Source organism: Heloderma suspectum, chromosome 5 (genome assembly GCF_057233095.1).
Source record: "Heloderma suspectum isolate Gila_16-S chromosome 5, 16-S_ref, whole genome shotgun sequence".
NCBI lineage: Eukaryota > Metazoa > Chordata > Lepidosauria > Squamata > Helodermatidae > Heloderma > Heloderma suspectum.
This window is the reverse complement of record NC_139462.1, coordinates 183907935-183933149: the sequence shown is the minus strand read 5'-3', so window position 1 is coordinate 183933149 and position 25215 is coordinate 183907935. Positions and strand designations below refer to the sequence as shown.

The following is a 25215-nucleotide window of genomic DNA, read 5'->3' as shown; positions in this document are numbered from 1 at the left end:
GCCGGTGGCTGCCTTTAATCAGGTGAGCCGCCACGTTCTGTACCAGCTGCAGCTTCCGAACCATCTTCAAGGGTAACCCCACATGGAGTGCATTACAGTAGTCTAAACAAGAGGAGACCAGGGCATGTACTACCGATGGGAGCAGATGGTCAGGAAGGAAGGGGCGTAGCCGCCGTATCAGATGGAGTTGATACAGCGCTGTCCGGCTCACAGCTGACACCTGAGCCTCCATGGACAGCTGGGAGTCCAAAATGACCCCCAGGACTGCGGATCTGGTCTTTCAAGGGTAGCCATACCCCATTCAACACCAGGTCAAAATCCCCCAGCCTCCTCTTGTCTCCCACCAAAAGTACCTTGGTCTTGTCAGGGTTCAGCTTATTCCTCCCCATCCAGCCACTCACCATCTCCAGACATTTGGACAGGGATTCTACGGCCAACCTCGGTGAAGATTTGAATGAGAGGTAGAGCTGCGTGTCATCCGCATATTGATGACACCACACCCCAAACCTCCTGATGATAGCCCCCAGCAGCTTCACATAGATGTTAAATAGCATCGGGAAGAGGATGGAACCCTGTGGTACTCCACAAGTGAGTGGCCACGGGTCCGAAACCTCCTCTCCCAGTGCTACCCTGTGGTACCTGCCAGAGAGGAAGGACCAGAACCACCGCAATATGGTGTCTCCAATGCCCAACCGCTCCAGGTGGTCCAGGAGGATACCGTGGTCAACAGAAGCGAAAGCTGCTGAGAGGTCGAGGAGAACAAGGAAGGAGCATTCACCCCTGTCCAGAGCCCTCCTCATATCATCCACCAAGGCGACCAAAGCCATTTCTGTCCCATGCCCAAGCCTGAAGCCCAATTGAAATGGGTCTAGATAATCGGTTTCTTCCAAGTGTGCCTTCAACTGCATCGTCACCACCTGCTCAAGCACCTTGCCCCAAAATGGCAGATTTGAGACTGGGCGAAAGTTGTTCAGAACTTGGGGATCCAAGGAGGGCTTCTTTAAGAGCGGTCTTATCACTGCCTCCTTGAGGGCTGATGGCATCACTCCCTCCTCAAGGGAGGCATTCACCACCGCCCAGATCCCCTCACCCAGTCTCTCTCTGCAGCCCATAATGAGCCAAGATGGGCAAGGATCAAGTAAGCAGATGGTCGGCCTTACAAATGAAAGCACCTTGTCCACATCATCAGGAGGAAGAAGCTGGAACCGATCCCACAAAACCGGTGTGCCACAGGCTGCTTCTTGCTCACTAACTGTATACACAGCGTACGGAGTAACACTCCTTATCCAATCAATTTTATCTGCAAAGTGCCTTGCCAAGGCCTCACAGGAGGCCTTAGAATGCTCCAGTGGTTCCGGAGACACAGGACTGACCAGGCTCTGGACCACTTGGAACAGCCTCCTGGGACAGCACTCTGCAGACGCGATGGAGGCAGCATAATATTCCTTTTTTGCTGCCTTCACCACCATGTGATAGGCTGAAGATACAGCTCTAGCCCATGTCTAATCATCTTTGGAGCGAGACCTCCGCCACCAGCGCTCCAGCCGTCTCACCTCCTGTTTCAGAGCTTGTAACTGCCGACTGAACCATGGTGCAGTCCGAGCCCTGTTCAGGGGGAAAGGGCATTTCGGAGCCACCCGATCTAATGCCCCAGTGATTGCGGCATTCCACCCACCCACCAGGGTCTCGACCGAGTGGCTGTTGGCGTGCTCCAGAGAATCCCCAAGCGCGTTCAGGAATCCATTGGATCCATAAGACGCCTGGGGTGGACCATTTTAATGGTTCCTCCACCCCTGCGGAGGGGTTGTGGAACTGAGAAGTCCAACATCACCAGATAGTGATCTGACCATGACAAGGGGGTGGTGGATATACCCCCGACTTCCAGATCACTCCCCGCTTCTCCAGAAACAAACACAAGGTCTAGTGCATGACCGGCTACATGGGTGGGCCCAGCTGGAATATGGTGCAGTTCCCAGGAAACCATGGTCTCCATGAAGTCCCAAGGTGCCCCTGTGAGGACGACCCCCGAATGTACGTTGAAGTTCCCCAACACCAATAAGTTAGGGGACTGTACACGCACATCAGAGACCACCTCAAGCACCTCGGCCAGGGAGTCAGTTGTGCAGCGGGGTGGACGGTACACGAGCAGAATCCCCAGACTGCCCTTCGGGCCCAACCTCCAGTACATGCACTCAGCAACCTTGGTCTCCCGGAGAGGGGGTCTGGTGAAGACCAAGGACTCTCGGTAGGTAACAGCCAATCCCCCTCCCCGATCCCCAGCCCTCGGCTGCTGTGCATATGGAAATCCAGCTGGACACATGGCCACCAGATTTGGAGCAGCGGCCTCAGCCAGCCAGGTCTCTGTAATACATGCCAGGTCTGCACCCTCATCCAGGACCATGTCATGGATGAGGGAGGTTTTCCGGGTAACAGACCTGGCATTGCAGAGCAGCAAACGAGGCCAGAAGATGGAGTCATGCCTCCCCCAGCCATCCTTTGGCTCTGGACAGGCCCGGAGCAGGGGACAGGTACAGGTACATCTCTCCCTTGTTCCCCTTACCTGGCATGGCCTGCCCCTAGCGCTCCACCAGCACCTGCTGCACAGCCTTGGTATGTTCTGGCCCCCAACACTCCCCCCACTGCCTCCATCAGGTGGACACATGCCCCCTCGCTCCTGCCTATCAGGCAGGCTACCCACCCCTAAAAACACAACAGACTCTCCCAGAAATTAAAAAACAACAACTAAAAAAATCCCCTTAAAAATAATGCCAGGCAGAAGTCCACGGGGAAGGCCTGTTGTTGTTGTCAGCAGTAGCAGCAGGCATGCCTCTTCCCCTGTGGTGGTGGCTTCTCCTGCAGGCTCTGGCTCTCCCAGGCCACCCCAGCCAGCCAGCTTATGTAGGCCCTCCAGGGAGGGGCAGGTGGAAGCATCACAGCTGGCTCGGTACCTGGGGGCCTGGTCCTGCAGGGACTGGCTATCTGCCAGGCAGAAGTCCGAGGGGAAGGCCTGGTGGCGGCAGCGGCGGCAGCAGCAGGCACGCCTCTTCCCCGGTGGTGGTGGTGGTGGTGGTGGCTTCTCTTGCAGGCCCTGGCTCTAAATCTTATTAAATGTGTAATCCTATATAAATTTATGGTTAATTTGTAAACTTAGTTTGCAGAAGTCTGGAATGGAGGTTCTCAATGCACAACATGATTTTCTAGGTTATTTCTATTAACGTTATGGGGATAAAGTTATTTGCTTAAGTAGTTTATGTATTGCAGACAAAATATTTAAGTATTTGTGAAGTGGAATGTTGGGGGGTAAAAAAAAAATCCTCTTGTTGCTTTTATTTACCGCCATGACATTTATTCATGTATGCTTTATGAATCCATAAATTATTGCCTTTATTGAAATGGTTATGTGTTATTCAAGGTTACTTGTAAACTTCACTCAGTCTTCCTTTGCAAAGGAAACAGGAAATTCCAGAGAACATTAGGCTCAGTAAACCTATAAAATTTGAGAATGCAACCCATTATTTCTAGCAACTTTTCACATAACACTTTGGGAAGCAATGACTAATTACTTTTTGGCTTTAACAATAACAGTTTCGGGGGGCTTTTGTGTTTTGTTTTTATGGCTTTCATATTAGGTAGAAGAGGGAAAAGTGGCTCTGAGTGATGAAATATTGGCAGGGTATACACTTGCTTCTCAGTAGGAGCTCAGCTCTTTGATCCCCAATACAATTATATGTGTTGCCCAGGCTTTATTGCCATCCCAAAGAGCTAACAAGCAGCTGCCATAGTCACTGCCCCATTCTAATAGATGTTTGCTCAAGAGCCAGTTGAATACTTCAAATGAACATGAGATTGGAAGAGAAGAGAGAGACATTTGTTTGGTTCACACTTTAATGCGAACTTACATGTTTTGAACTTCCCGAACCAATGCACAAACTGAAATGCAGTTCTCTTTTGGTATTTTCACGTTTCCAATGCAGTTCTCTGATTTAAAAACTGCATACAAAATGTGTATATTAGGGTAAACTACACACAGAAATGTGTATATTAGTGAAAATAGCATACAAGTGCATGATATTTGGGGAAATTGCTTGCAAAAATGTGTACAAAAATGCATATCTTAGGAGAAATGCACGTGAAGATATGTAAGAATGTTCATGCCAACCTAAAAACAACAACCCACCACAAACTGATGCGGAAATAGAACAGAACTTATGACTGAAAAAATGAGAAACAGACATACCAAAATCATCAGGCTTATCCTTCCCTATATTTCCTATATTTTTGGCAACCACTGAAGGTTCACAAGAATGGACCTTTATAACAATATGATGTGCCACAGCAGGCTCCCTGTAGTTATAACACAAGGTTGTCTTTTCTTATTCTTTTCCTTGCAAATATATCATCTCAAATGTTTCTAATATGTATTCATAAAATGTTAGGTGTGTTGGTGTGAAATGTTTCAGGTGAACTCTCGTCTCTGGCTAAATGTAAATGGTAAGGCTGTTCATGGCATCTTGTATTTGTGTTTCTAGTATTTGTGTATTTCTTTTTTAAGGGAGGCAGCGTGCGAGTGTAATATAGCATTACTACTTCAGCAAACCCACAGGAAATCAGAGCTACTCATCTCAGGTTATATGCTATACCCAATTTTTTAAAGTGTTAATTAAAATTAAAAATATGATCTTGAAGGCACATGTTGTAGCAACACTGGTGAAGTCTGGGGAGACTGCCTGAGAACCCTGTGTATGCTGTCTTGAAGAAAGGTGGCATAAAAATGGAATAAATAAATATTTCAATCAGGTATCAGTCATCAAGCAACTATTTTCTCCCAAACATATTGCCTTCAGCAGGTCTGCCCCCTACCCCCTCAAGCTTTTTCTGTTGTGTCCCTTCTGTTGATGAGTTCCCTATTCAACAATGTCTCAATAATTTCCTCCACAGGTTTGTGGCTGTCTATTCATATTATCATATGATCTATTTTTCCCTTAGTATTGCTGTACCACACAAATTCTCTCTCTCTCTCTCTCTCCCTCTCCATCCATCCATCCATCCATCCATCCAACTCCTGAGGAAGAACTCAGTTTGAAACACACTAGGCTTAATAAATACTTGTTTTTGCACATCTGAAACTTTTCCTATGATTGGTGCCTTCCTATTGCCATTTGTCTTTTCTTGGCTGTTCACCCACATACCATTCTTTGTTGTGTGTGTGTAACTGTATTGCTATACTTCATAGATGAAAGTATTTTTAAACCTATTGTGTAATGTTGCAGAGCGTATGGAAACAATATTCAAGTTGCTTTTATGGAACCAAATACTGTAAACGTAACTGTCAGTATGAAAAGTCTGAATGATTTATTACAATCAACATATTTGTTTCAAACGGATATTTAGGGCATAATCCCATGGCCACTAGTCAGTGGCTAGACGGCCATAGGATAGGTTGGTTCCCGGGAACTGACCTCGGAGCCTGCACTCTGAGGTCGGTTCCCGGAGAACCGACCCCACCCCCTCCCACACCACCTCATAGGCAGTGCGGATCAGCCCTATGCTCCGCGCTCATAAGAGTAGCGCAGAGTGGTGAAAATGGGGCATTCCCGGGGGCAGGCTGGGGCGGGGAGGTCGGAAATGCCAGTATGACACATTCTATGTGTCATCCGGCCCCCTCTTCCCATGCTCCAAGGTCCCACGGCTAGACAGCCAAAATTGGCTGTCTAGCCATGGGCGGGGGGAGCGAGGAAGAGATCCACTCCTCACCATTCCTCCCGCCCTGCACTGGAGAAGTGGCCACCCCCAGGGTCAGAGGCGACCATCGATCCACATAGGATTGCTCCCTCTGATGATGATATTGCTGAGGAGATTTCATTACCTTATTTCTATTGTAATGGCAAAATACTGATCAAGAATAAATAATTCTGATTCCACAGTCTTATTCATCTGATTGACTTATTTTATTTAGTCAATCATTTAGTCAATCAATCATTTTCAAACAAAGACAGATTAGTGCTGCAATCCTGTACTCACTTACCTCAGAGTAAGTCCCATTGAACTCAATGAGACTTACTTCTGAGTAGACATGCATAGGATTGCACTGTTAATTTGCTTAGTGAAAAACACCCTTCTCTCCAGTATATGCATAGTGAACTCATTCACCTGTTTTACTCAGACAGCACAAAGTCAAGCTTCATCTTAGCTCTCACTTTAAAAGCAAAAATGTGCAGCTACGTATTTTGCAGAGCAAATCAAACAGCTTAAACTACTGATGGAGAAACACCTATCGCCTCTAATTGAAATCCATTCCCCACCACCACCACCACCACCTTTGTGGGAGAATGCTAAAAAACAACAACACCGCGATCTTTTCCCCCAGGAAAGCTCTGAATAATGGGAGCAGTGCACCCCTCTCCCGTTAGTTCCCCCCACCTCATTCCCAACCCAAACAAAAAACATTGAAAAGATAGAGGGTGCAGTTGATGGTGGGATGGCTCTCCTGTCTCTAGCAAGTCCTCCCTACTACTAATTACCCTCCTCCCCTTCTCAAAAGCTAGAGGTTTGTATTTTTTGCTTGGGAGGGGGCTGGGAAAAATTGTCAGGGAGGGCTGGCAAACCTCAGATCAAGCTTGAAGGTATCTGGGCAAGTTTCAAATGGTGGTGTCATACTTTGAATGCCCACAATTCCAAATTCACCCCATCAGTTACTCACTTGAACTATCCTGTGAGCAGCTGGATGTTACCTTGGATGTGTACAGTAGAATCACATTGAGGTATGTGCGCCACAAGTTCTGTGTAGACCCCCAGTAATAGTGGCTTGTGCTGCACAACTAGTGCAGACCCAGCCTGAGAGTCTGCTATTCTATTTGTAGGTCCTGCTTATTTGGGTCCTGCTGAAAATAGTACCAGAGCAGAGAGCTTTTAGAAATTCCATCTGTCCTGATAATGAGCTGCAGCATGGAATATAACTAAAATTATGGAGTTGAGACCATTGAAAAGTTGCACCTCTTGACTGTAGGTACGTGCATTACGGTTTTCTAAAACGAAATTGTAGAAATGTTTGGGTCAGTGGAATATCTTTCTGCAATATCTAATAAGTGTAAGAGCCGTCCTTGATAGTTACATGGGGGGGAGTTTGAGAGGTAAATTTGTTGTACCAGAATGACTGACTCTGCATTCCTGAAATTGTACACCAGACTGAGCTAATTCGCTAGTGTATGTGCCTAAACACATTAATAAGGCTGAAATAGTCAGAGGGACGAAGTGACGCAAGCTGGGCTGGGGATAATGGAATAGTGGAGGGGTTTACTCAGGATCTGCTCCACTGGGAACAGAGACTTTATATCCTAATTAAAGCCCTGTAAACCCCCATTTAGCTCTGGAAATCCAGTATCAAGTGTACTGAGCTGATTTTAATTAAAGCTGATGTTAGCCCCAGTTTCATTTGGATTCCTGGCTAAAATAATCTTTTGGTAAATAAGCTGTTCTATAAAAGAGGATGTATATATCTGATTGCCTCTCTGATGCGGAATGTGTGTTTGTGTGTCTGCTTGCCTGTGGCTGTACACTTCGGTCATTGTTAGGTTATACTTATTATTACATTTTAAATGAACATGCAGAAAACTGTCATTTGTTGGTAATGAGGGCATACTACTACAGCTCCTCTTCTGTTATTTTATTTATTTTATTTTTGAAGTATATACAATACAAATAAGAAGAAAAGCCCCCGACACACATTGATTCTCAATACTTTCCTAAATACTTTGAACCTCACTAGAATTCTGCTGATTACACAGAATGTTCATAGTTATATCAGGTGCTTGGAAAAATTTGGGCCAGGAAAGAAATGGATAAAAATAATTTTATGCATCTAAATGGAATAATTTCTGAAGCATTTCAACTACACAAGTGAACTAGATATGATTGTCCCTTATCCCCAACATTATTGCTACAATTCCCCCCTCCTTCCCACCATGCCCCTGGAAATGACATTGATTGTGACATAATTTCATCCAAGTGCATTGAAGGGATTTAAACATAGTGCCTGGCAGCAGTGAGGAGTACTGATGGGTTTCATGCCCCTTGTGCTCAAAATATCCCACCCCCTGAAAATAACTGAAATGCCCACACTTTTTAGGGCTGCAGGTCGGACAGTGAAAGCAGAGGGACATTTTTCTAAGCCTGAGTTATTCACCCACTATCTGCCAACATTCTAAACAGTTGGTAGGGCAAGAAATGCTTAGTGTCATGCACCAAAACGGACATTAGTTTAAATCTGTATTTAGCAACTACATCTTTTTTATTTTCATTTTACTCTAGAGTAGGTGCAGGGCCCTCAATCCACATTTTAAAAGTCCCCTTCCCCCCATCCTAGGGTCCCAACCCGGATTGATCCCACTGTAGAGTATATTTTTTAAAAAAGATGCAGCTGCTAGATGCGGATTTGATGCAATGTCTGGTTTGGTCCCTTGCTTTCTCTGAGGGAAGAAGAAGGAACAGTCACTGCTCAGTGCATCCTTAGCACCATCCGTGATCTTTGTAAAGAAGCCAATTGGTGTTTCATCTGCCAAAAGCTGATCTCAAGGCAGCTGTGGATGGAATGCATCCTGAATGGCCTTTTTTTTTTTTTTTTTAACCAACTACTAAGAATAGTTTTTTTGGGGGGAGATGGGGTTAAGGGAGTGCTAGTCAGGAAAGGCTAAGCCATTTAACTTCTCTTGCCCCATGGCCTGTTTAGGATGCTGGTGAAATTCAGGAGCCCTCAGAATTCCAGCCAGAGAACTCCTCTCTGTGTGGTGGAATCAATATCTGAATTGTGCCTTGAAGAGTAGTAATTGGTTCTTTGAAGTCTAGCATTCCAGGCATGGATGGGAGAAGCAGGGATGCTTGGACTTGCTGATATTCTCTGAGCTCCACCTTGAAGCTTGGTTTGCCTTGCTCCCATTTTCGTTTGCGTCCTGCTTTTCTTTTTGTTCAAATGGGGAAAGTGCACATTTCTGTGTGCTTTTTTTCAAAACTGTGCACTCCCCCCCATTGACTGAAGCATGAAAATGCATATGCATTTGCAAAATGTGCATTTTAAAGTGCACATTTTTGAAAAAACAGGCATTTTCCAAATGTGATCATAAGTTTGGGAATGTGTAGGCTTTTTCCGAAAAATGTGCTCTCATTCGCACTTGGTGCTGTGAATGGGCAAGTTCTGATAATTTAGGAACTAAAATGAAATCCTTGTACATCCCTAGTCCCAAGGCACTTGGGTGAGTGACAATAAAGATGTACCATCATTGCCTAATCTGTACTGAGAATAAACAGAATTTATGTGAGTACACTGCATATTGAAGGGCTCCAGTAGATGGCAGAAAACAGTTACAACCATTTGAGATGCTTAAGGAAATACATTTGAGAAAAAGAGTATTGGAAGTTTGTGTCTAAATGCTTTGGAGGCAGGTATCGTTATTTGAAGAAATTCCAAAGAGAATAAACAATTATACATTTGAAATGTATCTTCCTTGAGGAGAGGTGTGATGGCAAGTCACTCATCCTTTCCACCCTCTTGCTCCGACTCTAGCTGTGTCTGGTAGTGGCTGAGTGGTTTATAGGTCTATGTTGGGTGGGGCTGGAACAAGCATTCCCTCCAAGTATGTCTTTAGGAAAATAAATGGTTAAAGTAGTGATGGCCTTTACTTGGTGACGCTTTTACTCCCACGTTTGTATACTTTGGAACCTACAAATACTGGGTGAAAGGGTGAGAGTGATTGGGTTCTGGGTTAGAGTCATGTTCTTTTCCTGCAGATCTAAATTTGGAATATTGTCTACCAAGGTGCTAGATGGCATGTCCAAGAACCATAGGAATATGTACTGAAATGTGCGGTACTTCGTAGTTTCTCAGGATAGGATCATTAAGCAATAATGCCAATGCTGTTTGAAAATTGACAAATGGTTTATACATTAGCAAATTGACTGAAAAATGGCAAGTTGATTCTCATTCTGTCAGAAAGCTTTACTGATGAGACAGGACTTCATAATGCCAAGTTCTTTGATATGTGGATTGCTGAGTAGCAGGGTTGGTTGAGCAAAATATTAGTTACTAGAGAGAAATAGTAGTTGTAGTGAAAACCAGAGTGAATTTCTCATAACAATAATGTCTCAGCCAACAGATTACCTGCTTAATCATTTGTAATCACCTTTCACTAATCATGAAAGGTAAAATTAATTATTAGTGTCAGGACACAACTTTTTTTAAGTAGCACACCCGATCTAATTACAGTAAGTTACTCTAAATTTAGTTTAATTTTGCATTGTTGTTCACAGAAGGCTTTGTTGAACTAGAGACTATTTATAGATGATATGTTTTTTTTCCTGGGTTGGCAGTTTCTTTCATTGAAAGAAACAGAAAGGTCACTAGTTCTGCATAAATGAATAATCTGGTAGCCTGGTAAATAATATTTCAGAACATATTCTGGAGTGGTGTAAATTGTCCATTGAAAATAGGTTTGTACGTAAATTTGCACAAATACACAATCTTCTTTGTTGTTGTTGTTGTTCAGTCGTGTCCGACTCTTCGTGACCCCATGGACCATAGCACGCCAGGCCTTCCTGTCCTGCGCTCTCTCCCGGAGTGTGCTCAAATTCATATTCATTGCAAATCTTCTTTGTATGCTCTGCATAATCACAATATGGGTTTGCATACATTCAGACACATTCACAGAACCTTCCAGAGGTGTTCTTCTGCCTTCTCCTTGAGTAATATTTTTCGCACCAATCACCTCAGTAATCAATTAACTTCCTGCCCCCACCCTCCACCAGCCATTCCCCTCTGAGGACAGAGCTGTGTATGCCACATGGCCTGTCCTAAGCTTCCTAAACTACTTGCTGCCTCAGGTGCAGTGGAGGATGCTATTCTCATTAATGGTATTCTTGGATTGTATTTCTTGTTATTCTCATTAATGTTATTCTTGGATTGGATTTCTTTGCATTCATGCTATTGTCACACCTTCAAAGTGGGGTGGGTCTCTTGACATTTGGCCAGCTTTTGTGACATAAAGAGGACTCTTCAAAAGATGTGAAATGTGCAGGGATACATTTGCACCAACAGACTGGCATCATCTCTGTGCCTGAGGGAAGAACATAGTGTTGGAGCCTGCATAGTCTGTCAGTAGTTCATTAAAAAAGTACAAGCTGTCAGTTAGCGAAGGCTCAAGCTTGCCCTATGGGAGAAGGCATTGACAGCCACAGAGATGCCTTCACTGTGGAGATGCCATTCAAATTGCCTGCCTGAGTGCCACGGTTCAAAGCTTATGCATCAAAACGGAGCCTGGACATAAAGGGTCTCCTGTTCAGCTATCCGGGTCTTACATATCCAAAAATCTTGAAAAAGATCTAAGGTTGCATCTGGGCCTAGACAAGCAGCAGAATGAAGTGACAGAATACTGAGGATGTAGAATGACTGTACCACTCCAAACTGCATGTGTAATATATCACTTTGAATGTGGTATATTATACCTGTCAATAGATGCTCCCTGTCCCTGCCAATAGTAAGGGGAAGGAGAACGTTACTCTCCAAGCTCTGGAACATTACATAAGGAGGTCTGCTCATATGCAACCCCACAGGCTCACAGAGTAACTTGATACATGCATATCTGTTGTTATACCATTATGGAGAATCCATTTTGTAATAAAAATAAAATTTATCCACTTAACTATGTTCTCTCTTACACATTCACGCACGCACGCACACACCCACACGCATGCACGTGTGTACACACCCACACACGATAACTTTTACAATAATATCAATTACTAATATAGAATAATATTACTACATAATATTTTGGAGAAATGCTGGCAATTTCTTCGGTGAATGAGACAGTGAAAATATTGACAGGATTCATGGATCTGTTGGATAATGGTTGCATCACCAGTTCAACATGGCAAGCAACTTGAGGAACAGTTGAAGTATATATTGATTGTGGGCCAGTTTGCAGTATCAAAAAAGCCAACAAGCAAGCTTGTTTTAATCCCTGGTGCATGCTGATGCGTTCCATATGCATTTCCTAATTATCTACCTGACCGTGGCTTGTTGTGTTGTCTGAACACTACGAGCCGTGCTGGAGGGGGAAATATCTCTTCATGGGGAAGATAAGGAAGCTTGTGTTTTGCATGCTTTCTGAAAGCTAGAAAAGCAACAAGCTGTGTTGGGGGGGGGGGGAGGCTCAACTAACCCATGAGTATGCACCAAAGCCTAAACAAACCACCATGGCTTGTTTAAGCCACAGTGATCATGCAAACTGGCCCAATGTGTCACCATAATATTGTGGTTTGGGTTTGTTTTTTGCTTTATGGGACCTATTCTTACTTGTTCCATGTTTTCTCAAGTGTACTTTTAATTACCTCAGGAAGCACTAAATACTATTCTCCGCTATATATGACAATGTTACTACATGGAGCACCTGCACATTATGCTAGTAAGTGGTGGACATTATAGCTCACAGCAGAACATCAACTACTGTTGGAGGAATATAGCAGTAACATAGCCTGCTGTGACCTGGCTACGAACAAACAGAATGGTGGAGTCTGTTTTCTTCTAACTGTCACTAGGTGAGGAACATGGGAATAGAGGGTTCTCCTCTTCCTTTGTCCATCCTAGGTCAGAAGGAGGAGAGGCAGTAGGGAAGGGAAGGATAACTTGTCCCTTAGTGCCCAATCTTCTCCTTTCCATTTTCTCCATCTCCTCAGCCTGATTTCAGCAGCATTCACTACAACGTAGCTAGAGATTTTGAGAGCTTTTGTTAATCAAGTGACAGAGCAATCTTATTGGGGGTGGGGAAGAATATGTGGTAGAGACACTGCCACTTCCTAAATGCTACCTGCTCACTGGAGGTGGGGATGGTGGCTTTTTATTAACTTTCCCACATTCTTCTTTTCCCCTCCCATTGTGGTCAATGAATTCCTTCAGTTCCAGGGCTAGTGTAGTTGAGGGTTCCATTTGGTGGTATATTAGGGAACAAGAGGACATAGGATCTTGTGAATCCTCAGCTGTCCCTAATATACCTCTAAGATGTCCTGCTTTTGCCCCCACTGACAGTGAAACACTGCTGGGAGGATAACTATGCTCACCCAGTTTTCTAGTGGTGTACTGGGGGTGGGGGACAGCTCCCATGGCAAAAGCGTCATCCCACCAGCAAGCCTGCCTGTCCCCTGGCAGAGTGGTGGTTATGCTGCATCAGACAGCTTTTTAGTTGGCCTTTGACTGGACAATCAGAAGATAACATCTTCTAAAACCTTCCAAAAAAGCCAAATACTGGTCATGCACTGGAATACAAACAAAGATTGTATGAAATTGGCATCCCTGGGGAGAACATTCCACATACTGGAATGATGTACAACTGAGATGTAGTGACCAAGGAAGTCCTGTCTCACATACCCTTCCAGTGAACCTCAGATGCTGGTGGGACATGGAACAAGGCCTTCATTACTAAGTGAAGTGCATGGGTAGGTACAGGTGGGAGGAGGTGGTTCTTGAACCTTTTAATATTTTTTTCAAACTAACAAAAAGGAATGTCATGGCAGTGGTAAGCCTTGTAACATGTAAAATCATTATGAAGAGTGTGTTTCTGATTATGAGCACAATGCCTTTCCCCCACCACTGAGTTGCCACATCCTGCCTGCACACATCTGCAATTAGAGAAAATAGGGTATATCTTCCTTGTCACCTTTCTTCTTGGAAATAAAATAGCAACAGCAGTTATTGAATGCATTTGTAAGAGGCAAATTGAGATCTATGGGGTTATAGATCACACTAGCTGTAATTATCAGCTATTTTCTGCCACCTAGCTAGCCATGTGTTCAAAAACGGAGAGGACCTCTCCGGATTTGGGCCCACACATTTCATTAAAAAGGCCAAACTGGAGAGAGATGTCTGTACAGATGCTCTTGCAATACTGTGAACTGAATCATATACATATTTTCTGACTAGCAATATAAATGAACATAAGAGAAGAATTTTTCATCCTTCTCATCTTTCATTTGTTTTTCATATAAAGAAGTCTATTAAAATAACTCTGTAATTTGACACAGGCAGTTGAGCATGTCATTATCAAACCTCCCTACATACTTAAAATCTATCCTTTGAAAATGCAGACCTTGGTATACACAGCAATGTTTTTCTCTGTGATGAACTTTGTAAATATTTACTTTCAAATCCCCTGGGTATTTTGTTGAGTACTTTCATACGCAATGGAACTGTCCCTACATTTAGTAACAGTAAACTATTGTATTTACACATGAAAGGTTATCCCTTGACCTGTAAACACAGATGTTCATTTGCTTTCTAAGCAATTGTTAAGTAAAGCTGAAAATCCTACAGCTTTTTGTGTTGTTTTTTGGGGGTAGACTTTAACAGTGTCTTGTTTTTATCCAAGGAAGTACTAATAGAACTTAAGAAGCTGGCTTCTTACCAAGCCAGACCATTGGTCCAACTAGTTCAGAATTATTTACATTGACTGGTGGCAGATCTCCAAGGGCCCTGAAAGGGGCCTTTCCCAACCCTACCTGGAGTACCAGCAAGGGCTGGCGCAAGCTCTCTTGTCACCTGAGGTGGCAGAGCACATGTGTGCCTCTGTTGTACCTCCCCTACCCACACACCACATCTCCCCCCATCCCACACTGTGTCCTGCTCCTTCCCCCCACCCTCTACTGTGCTGGCCCTTGCCATGCCTCCCCCCTGCTGCCCCCCCACCATGTCCCTTGTTTCCCACCTACCTCCCCATGGCCGCTGTGGCTGCTCTTGTAAAAAGCCGTCAATGCAGCTGTACAGAGAGCTGGCCAGGCCCAAATGCCTAGCTCCAAGTAGTCCTTCCTCAGTGCTAGGCACTGTGGGAAGGGGTGTCCCTGTGGCACAAGTGATCTCCAGGGACACTCCCTCCCATAATTTGTTGCTCCTCCCTCTCTTACCTGAGGCACAAGCTTCAACCTGCTTCATGGCAGGGCCAGCCCTGGGTGAGTGGGTGGGGAGGACGTAATTTGCTGTTCTTCCCGCTCTACCAACTGAGGTGCGGGCTTCACCCTGCTTCATGGGATGGCCAGTCTTGATGCCAGCAATAGAATCTAGGACCTTGTGCATAGGCATCCTTGTGCCAAGGATGTTCTCTACCACTCAGTTCCAGCCTTTCCCTGTCTACAAAGTGAGGGAGGGAGCTCGGAATGGTATGTGGAGCACTTTCAGTTATGTTTCAGCATGGCCATTTGGCTTGCCAAAGTATAGCCTAGTTGCAATATGAAGATGCCTTTATTATTAAGACATTTTAAAATATGGTCTAAACATCTCGCCACAAAGTTAAGTGCAAGTGATCTAAGCTGAAGGGTGTTATGGTACAGTGAGGAAACTGGATGAGTAACTCTAACTTCTGATTTCCTTACTGCCACTGTAGTGTCCAAAGGTAGGATTTGCATATCTTATTCCCCCACTGCCCTGAGGTCTGTGCATGACCATGTGCATTGCAACTGAAATTTGCACATCTCTTCATGGGGGAGATAAGGAAGCTTGTGCTTTGCATGCTTTCTAGAAGCTAGGAAAGCCTCTTTGGGCCACTCCTGGCATGCTATAGTATTTTTTTGTAATTTCAAAATTTAAATTCTATCTTTCTATGATAAAGCATAGATTATTTTTCTTTCTTAGGCTTTATTAATTTCGCAGACTCAAGCCAGATGGTATAAAAAATGTATACAATATAACTAAAATGCATACAGTAGAGCAAAATAAGAGAGAAGATCGTAAAGCATGCACTGAAAAGTGCTGGAGAAATGATATTGTAAAACAACCTAAAATAATAAAAAGCAAGGCTTATACTCATAGAAATTAGAAAATGCTAATAAAAAGGATTGCATTGTTTAAAGGAAGAATTCAAAAGAAATTTTATTGATGTTTTGGACTGAAAATTCCATGAGCCTCATACCTTTTGTCTATTTTTTTTTAATACAGCCTGGAATGTTGTTTTCCCTAAAGTGGTCAAAGTTTTAAAATCAGTTTGTACTTGGTGAAAGCATTTTAGCTACTAGGCAACTGCAGTCCCACTTGAATTAGGAATATGTGAATCATAGTTCCTGATGGGGACATCAAGCCAGCCTCTGAGCTAATTTTCACTGTGATATAATAGAGACATATTCCTCAGGGATCAAGAAAATTTACATAAACATTTCTTCCTACTCAATTGTGTTATGCTTCCATTTTTTATTCCTTGTATATTTAGTTTTGGAAATCTTTAACTGGAAATCTTTTTGTTTTGTCCTATTAATAACAAATGATCATGTATGTCATGGTAGGGTGCCATACTGTATATAAGGCCCGCTTTTGAAGTGCATTGTCAACACTAGTGGACTCAAGTCCCAATGCCAGTATTACTTGAAGGCACTTGGGCAGTGATTCTGGGAGAAGAGGCAGTGTGGTTGCTGGTCCTTTTACTCTGCAAACTATGTGACTTTGAGGACTTTCAGAAGGGTTAGAACATGGCACTATTCTGATTCATGGAGGAGTACAATGAAAAAAAATACTTTTTTGTTTTCATTTTAGTTTTAAAAAAATCTCATTTATTTTTCATTTTACCTTTGTTTCTCCATTAATCTCAATGGAGACATAGCTTGTCTTCTGTGGCCTGTAACTTTGGTGTTTTCTATCTAAATGGAATGAAATATGGAAGCACTATCCCATTCCCTCAGGCAGATTGGACAAAAATGAAGATGAAAAATAAAGAATGAACCCACGCTCATTTTTCACATTTGTTTTTGTTTCTACATACAGTTTTATATGAAAACAAATGAAGGCACATTTGTTTCATTTTTCATTTGTTTTTAAAATGAATACACACCCATAGCTTCATTTGAAAGGCAGTTGCTAAAGGGACTTCCCCAGCAGTGAGCATTATCTCCTTTGCCAGGGATTAGAGCAGGAGTGGAGTTCAACAGCTGTCTGGATGTCCACAGGTTCTTCACCCCACATTTAGAGGATGCAAAATTTCCCAGAGAGCAAATCATTAATAAGCATCATGGCACCCTTCAGGTCAGCCCCAAAATAACAATGTTTCTCACTCCTGCTACCGTAGAATATATGCCCCACTGTAACTAGGATACAAGCAATACCCCTGGCCAAGGAAGGAGACATGTTTTTCTTTTTGCCATGTTAATTTTCTAAGCACAAAGGTTCTAGTGGTTGGCTTAAAAGTTAAGTTTAAAAAATATGTGCTGGTTTTATCTGGAATCAAATGCATACAGTAAAATCTCATCTTTCTTTATAAAAATAGCTTTGAAGAAAAGTGTAGCAATAAACCTTTTGAAAGTGCTTGTGGCTGGGAGAGCATGACAGAGATTCTAATACATTTCCAGGTCTAGACGTTGTCAAAGGCAGCATTCCCAGTTAGGGATGCAATTATATTTTATAAACTAGACAGCCTCCTCCTATGTAATGCACATTCATATGGTCTATTTTAGTAGAACAACATCTTCATAAGCTATCTCAGTTCATATTACCCAATTTTGCCTACCTTTTGTCATCTAAACAGTATAATAAAGAAAAGAATTCCACATTGTTGATGTTGGCAACAGGCTTCTTAGATTTGTGTTCAGCTCAGGGAATTACTGTCTACACTTGCTTCCAGTTTGGAGAATTATGGTACTTCAGAGCTTTTAAGGTTTAGTCATTTAGAAGAGCTTTACAAGGTATTCTTCAACAAAGGGTTTAGCTGGAGCAAAATTCAGATATGTATATTTTCAATGGGACAGTTTTATGAGAGGCATATTACTGTGTGTGTCTCACAAAACAGGGCAGTACTTCCAGTCACAACCACCCGGTGCTAATCTCTACTGCTTGCAGCTAATATCTAGTGGGTAAAATAGAGTTATAAAAAATCTAGAACTGAAATATCATATTACTAGTGTCATTATGATAGCAGGAAGTGATTCCATTTGAATTAAAATGGTTACAGCAGTGGAGTTGAGCATTACACAAATGTACTACTTGCCATTTTTGATCACACCAATGGGCCATCTAACACAGAATTATGTCTCCCAGGTTTCTTGAACAGCATGGGTTGTGCAGTGGGAGGAGGAATGGGCCAAAACTAGGTGGAGGCATCTCGTTTGAGGTTCCTCTGCCTGATTTTGGATGATTCCCCACTTGTCCAGCAGCCCCCACAGGACAGCACACCAACCCTCCAGAGGGGCTTTGGGAAAGCACAAGGACTACAGTAGGGAGGAAGGGAGCTTCCTTCTGCTCATGCAACCATTGGATACAATCCATGGCATTATTATATACTATTTGAAAGCTTCATTGCACTATTGTAAATGATGACCTTACTCCTTATGTTGCATCTCCGTAGTTGCAGTATAGGTTATTTAAATTGGGTTTAGTTTACTGCTGAACATCACAGTAGCAAACCCCTTGAAAGGATAGTTTTGTATATATTTGGGACCAGGGTGGTGGTGGGATTCAGTAAAACTTAATCATGATTAAGTCCTACTGAAGGCAATGAAATGGCACTTAGTCACGTATGAGTTTTGATGAACAGTTCTCCTGGGCGTTTAATATGACTGTTTACAATTGTAGATATAGCAAAATATCTATATATAAGTAAAATATTGTGAACAATGAGATTTCTCATTTCACCGAGAGACAGAAATATTTGCTTGCAATAAAAGAAGCTATTCTACCCCAATTCTTTCCTGTACAATTCTTGCTCTAAAATTCGTTAGATTTTTTTATATTGCAAATTCATTGGTTTTGCTAAAAAGTTCCATGAGCAATGGATTCCTGCCGTGACACTATTACAATAAATTTCGCCTTTAGAGGCTTCATTAGCACTTGAAGCAGCAATAGGCAGTGCACCAGTTCTGGAAGGAAACTAACAATTACTTTGTCAGCTCTTGCCTCCAGGTGGCACAATAAAACATTTGGATCTTGTAGCTTTACTATTCAGGGATATTTATTTATAACCTTTCACAAAAGAATTAATATTTATTTCTGTTCTCACATATAAATATATTTTCAGCCAGTCTAACTTGCCCTGTGGAATGAGTTTTACTGCAGTTTTGGAATTTGTCTATGGTTGGGAACTACATATATATATATATTCCTCTGAGTTAAGCTGCATTTTCATAAGAATGTTCTGCTAGAGGGAATTATGGGAAATGGAGAAATAAAAATGTTTGTGGGGGACAGGGGAGAAGGAAGCAGTGTTGGCTTAATAATCCCATACTGTCATGGAAGGATGCACCAGTCAGGAAGTTAGACAAGAACTTTATTATCTCTCTTAAACAAGAACTGAAAAGCAACAGCAAACTCCTGGTTCCACCCAGATACGACTAAGTCCAGTACTACCTAGTGAGTAAACTATATAATGACATGATATAATTCCCTGTGTTGACACAGCACCACATTTCATTGGGCTCAAAGTTCCCATGTTCAGTCACCATCTGTAAGTAAGAACATTAGTGGGAGAAGGGGGGTAGCAAAGTTGTATTGAAGTAAAAATTAGGAATTTAAATGGAGCAAAGCATGAAAACAAGTGTTAGAGGGGAATAAAAACACCTTATAATGTGAAATATATTTTACAGATAATTATTATTATTATTATTATTATTATTATTAAATTTATTAATCGCCCATCTGGCTGGTCACCCAGCCACTCTGGGCGATGTACAACATACAATAAAAACATTTTAAAACAATAAAATTCTACAATAAAAACCTTTTCTAAAATACCCTAACCCACCCCAAATGCCTGCCTGAACAACAGCGTTTTTAATGCACGACGGAAGCTCATTAAAGAGGGGGCCTGACGGAGTTCCCTAGGGAGGGAGTTCCACAGAGTGGGGGCCACCACAGAAAAGGCCCTCTCCCTCGTCCCCACCAGTCTAGCTGTCCTGGCTGATGGGACAGAGAGAAGGCCATCCGAGGCTGATCTTGTTAAGCGGCCTGTCTGGTGCTGCTGGAGGCGCTCCTTACGATAGATAATTTCATGAGATGTAATTGGAGAAGGTGGGACAATAACTAACTCCATAGTTCAGACTCCTAAGGGCTATAGGTGTTTCATGGGAGTGCATATACTTGATGCAGTGACAGTCTGGATGGATTTAAGGGTAAGCTAAATGGTAGGCCCAAACTCCTGATTTCGCTAAATAGCAAGAATGTGAAACGGTCATGAAACTAATAAGCAATGCCACTGTAATGCTTCCATGAAAGAGTGAAGCTACAGCGACTTTGACCTTCCTTGGACAGATGAAAAAGACTCATGGGGTACAGCAGATCTAGCCTCGCTAGGTTGCATACATGGAGCTACATTAGTAGGTTCGTTTTTCAGTCCAACAGCATTCTCTCATTTAAATCAGGCTGCAGCAGAATTTATAGCATGGTATGGTGGATAGAGTGTTGAACTTGGTGTAGGAACACCTGGGTTAAAATTCTCACTCAGCCATCTAAAGCTGGATCTACACTTACCACCTTTTTTCGCTTCTAATGAGGTTTCACCGCCTGCCTTTCACACTACGCAGTAGCCGCCTCGAATTGGAACCGGAATTTCCCACTTCTGTGCTCCCGCTTTCAATACCCTAATATCCCGGTATTTCCCCTTAATGTGCTCTGATTTTCCGCCTTCGCTACCATATCCAGTCATAGTCCCCCCCCTCCTGTCCATATGCAGCGAGTGGTGTTTGTATTTCCCTCCTGTCCAATCACAGCTCTCAACGGCCCCATGTCTCCTTCCAGCTACCGATCGCATAGCTTCCTCGGCAGCCCCCGTTTCCTCAGCAACAAGCAAAGGGGTGGATGTGCGTGCTCTTGTCTGATCTCGGAAGCTAAGCAGGGTCGGTCCTGGTCAGTGCTTGGATGGGCGACCGCCTGGGAATCAGGCTTCCTGCACTGAGCAGGGGGTTGTTGTATCCCTTCAAATGAGATTAAGTTTTACCCCCTCACAACTTCGAAGCTTCGAAGATCATGCCTCAATTAGAAAAAAAAACATTGCGGAGAAGCCCCGATTCTGCGAGGATAATGCCTTAATTTTTTAAAAAATGTCCGGAGCGGGGGATAGGAGGGGGTAAAACTTAGTCTCATTTGAAGGGATACAACAAGTAGGGATGGCGGAGAATTCTGTCACGGATTTCAGTGAGGCTGAATGCACCGGCATTCGGTCCCCTGAAATCTGTGGTAGAATGGCTTGCCCCCCTGCCCGCCCGCGGATTCCCCCCAGGATGATGCTTACCTGGGGCGGATGTTCCAGACGGTGGTGGGTCCAGCGGCGGTGGCTGGTCTTTCGACTGGCTGCCACGGCCGCCATTGTCGCCCTGGTCTTTGTCGTGATAGGCTACGTAAGTATTTACATAGCCTATCACAGCAAGCCAATAATAATAATAAAAAACGGCGTATGCAAATGGCGGCAGCTATGGTGGTCGCCATTTGCGTACGCTGGGGTTTTTTGGGGGGGTTAGCTGTGATAGGCTACGTAAATACTTACGTAGCCTATCACGGCAGCCTGGCTGGATGCAAATTGCAGCTGCTATGGTGGCCGCCATTTGCGTCCGCACCAGCCCGTCCGCGGCTGGAAATCTGGCTGCGGACGGCCCTGGCCGGCTGCTCCGCGGAGCCGGCCAGGCAAGATTCCAGGGGGGGAGGACCGGATTACCTCCCCCCCGTCAAGGATTCCGGGGGGAGGGACGGAGTGCCTCCCCCCTCATGAATCAATCCGCGAAAAGGTAAGTGAGTTTTGTACATCCCTAACAACAACCCCCTGCTCAGTGCAGGAAGCCAGATTCCCAGGCGGTCGCCCATCCAACTACTGTCTGGGGCCAACCCCGCTTAGCATCCAAGATCAGACAAGCGCGCTCAGGAAAACAGCACAGCGCTCGAGTGTGAACCGAGCTCGCACATTCGATGGAGCACTGCAACGGCGAAAATGGGTGAGTGTGAATAATCACGTTTTAATGCGACAGGGACACTGAATTCATTGCGATGGCAGGCGCAATGTAGATCGGCCCTAAGCTAGCTTAGAATAGACTGTTGTAATGTGCTCTATGTGGGGCTGCTCTTGAAGACAGTCTGGAAGTTTAACTTGATTCAAAATGCAGCTGGCAGGGTTCAGACGGGAACCATGTGTGTAAATGGATAATTGTTAGAGTTTTTAAAACTCGTTCTCCAAATTTGGTTCAAAGCCGTAAGTACCAATATTAGAACTTACTGGCATACTTTTGTATGGACTCTATTATAACTTGGCTTAAAAAGATGAAGTAATTTTCTCTCTTAATATGATATGTACTGTAAGATCAGTAATGGCAAGACCCCTTGACTGAACTCCAATCCCAGGTAGCGAAACTAAGGGATCAGGTTTCAGTATACAGTGGGGTTCCTATAACCTTGGAACTTAGGAATTTTTTTTAAAAATCAGACGATGAGGAGGAGGAAATTATAGGAATATTTCCCACATAAGGAAAGGAAAACATTCTGAGAGATTCCTGAGATACAATGTAATGCTTATTATAGCTGGTGTTCTCTGCATCCTTAGCAGCATGCCCGTAGAGCTCAGCAAGGGAGCTGTTTGAGCTGAAATATGCTCTAGGTGTGACTTCATCAAGCACATACCTCTTACATTACACCACAGTGCTCATCTTTTAATAAAACCTAGTAATTATTAGGGTTTTAAAAATATAAACTGGTGTGGCCATAGCACGCTACAATACATGTCCAAGTAGTATTGTGGGCCTCATACATCTATCATTGTTAAGTCTGTTATAAATGCAGAGTCCAGTTTGTTACATTTCAGAGAATTGGTCAAAAATGGTTCAGCTCAGAGTTGCTATGTGTTGTGGCTGTTGTTGTTTGGGAAGTGACAAGCTCTTTCTTTGGTGCATAAAGAACATTATTTTACTCAAGAGGGGATCCAGCACAAAATTATAAATAAACGAGATGAAAACACCTCACAAAATATCATCCACCACCCTCAAGAATTCAGAGAAGTTAAATTTGTTTCCCCTGACCTTTCCCTGGACCAAGAATGAAGCATCTTAATGGCCAAGGGATGGAGAAGCCAAAAAGCCTCCTCAGACAGCAACCTGTGCTGTTTTTTCCTCAGTGGGCTAGACAGCTCAAGGAACCTGTTTCCTGAAGCCACTTCTGCTTCTTCATTGGAACTCAGGAGTTTTTGAGTCTGTGGGTTGTTTGGTGGGGATGATCTTGAGGAGAGGGACCAATTTCCTCCCTCAAAATTACTACTACTACTACTATCATTATTTAGTTGTCTTTCTAACCACTACACCAATGTAGTGAAGTGGTTAGAGTGTTGGACTGGTATTCAGCAGATCCAGGTTCTAGTCCCTACTCAACCATGAAGCTCACTGGTTGACTTTGTGCCTGTCATTGACTCTCAGCCTAACCTACCTCACAGAGTTGTTGTGAGGATAAAATGGAGAGGTCGAGGATCATGTAAACTGCCTTAAGCTCCTTGCAAGAGGAAAAAAGGTGGGATATAAATGTAATAAGGTGACTTACAACAAAATTATTAAAACTTACAGAATATAAAATAGCTAAAACAATTTCCATTAAAAGTACCAAAAACATAAAAAAACTAAAATATGGCCATACAGATCATAACCAAAACAGCTGTTAAAAAGTCCATCATATGCCTGAGAGTAGAGGAAAGTCTTGACTTGGCACCAAAAAGATGACAATGTTGGCACCAAGTAGGCCTCTTCCACAGTAGGGGAGCTACCACTGGAAAAGGCCATCCTCTGAACCTCCCTCAAAGCCAGCTTAACCAAATTACTACTACTACTACAGCTTGCCAGGAAAAGGAGGATCCTCCAGCCACAGGAAATTTAGCAGTATCAGTTCTGCCCCTACTGGCAAAGGGAGTGAGAAGTTGGATGCCTTCTCTGGTGGGGAGATGGACACTTTGTCTGAGACCTCACCCCCACATTGCTGCCAAGCTTGCTGCAGGTGCTACTGTGCTTCACCTATTACAAAAATACTAGGTAGCTTTGTTCACCATTGCAACTTTATACAGTTCTATTATTTTTGCACCATGTTATTTTCCTTCACAGAGCAAATGAATCATGCAAACTAGCCACAAATTTCTCAAAGATAAAAATACCTTTTTATTTCAGTGTGAAAGGGGGAGGCGATAACAGCAGGTTAGTAATTATCCTAGCAGGTCAAACGATGCAGAAAATTTCACATGCTCAAATATCCTTTGGAGACACAACTAGTCTAGTCTCAGAGCTGTTTAAAACGTTGCCTTCTCTCCTGCCCCGGCCCCCGATTCTCTGATTCAGGTTTGATTACGCTAGTCTGTCATGCCAAGGTCATTAAATGTCTTGTAATTTCAGTTGCTTATATTTCTTGCTTATCCTATCCTAAGGCTACTGAGCAGGTACAATATAGGCTTCTCGTATTTTACCCACACAATAGCCATGTGATAAGCTGAAATGGATGAATTGCTCAAAGCTACCCAGTAAGCTTCATGGCTGAGCAGAGGTTTGAATATTACTTCAAAGTCAAAGGCTTCCTCTGTTGAAAAAATCCTGCTGCTATCAGGATTGCATGTATAATGTTTTCAGGATAATCATGCACAAAATGTTACTGAAAACTTGTAAACACAGCATCAGATGAACAGATTGCTAGCATATCAACCTATGCTATCTGAAAAACAAAATGTGAAGTAAAAACACTTTTTAAAAGATATTCACCAAATTTGCTGTTCTGGAATATAAGCTTCATGAATACCATTCTACCTGTATCTGTTTTCATGAATGCCTCAGTTGGATCAGGACCTATACATCCTACTGTGCCTTGAAAAGGATGGGCAGAGAAAAGGTGAGAGACTGGTGTCATGGCAGTGGAGGCTGGTGGGTCTGATGTCAGTGTGGTGTTGAATCTGTTCTGGGTTTTAGTCAGAACTTTAAAGGAGCTATCCAAAGTGCTTTGCAATCTTTAGAGTTCTGACTGAAACCGAGAGCAGATTCACTGCCCCACTGACATCGGAGTCACCAGCCTCCACTGTGTCAGGGTCGACTTTATGGAGGACAGTCTTCCATTTGAAGAGCAGTCAGGGGACAGTCCTCTATTTGAAGGTCTTCTGTATATGAAGGGCTGTCTAATCCAGATAAAGAACCAGATAAAGGAACTTTGAAGTTGCCCATCAACAATTAATACCTAGACTGAGCAAATTTATTCCTGTGTGTGTATGTGTATAT

At 43.3% G+C, this 25215-nt stretch overlaps 1 protein-coding gene across 11 annotated transcripts in view; it reads left to right on the top strand.

Annotated features, from left to right (window-relative positions):
• Positions 1 to 25215, top strand: part of LOC146344933 (histone deacetylase 9-like) — a 398626-nt gene that overhangs the window by 207641 nt on the left and 165770 nt on the right. The gene's annotated exons all lie outside the window — the stretch shown is intronic.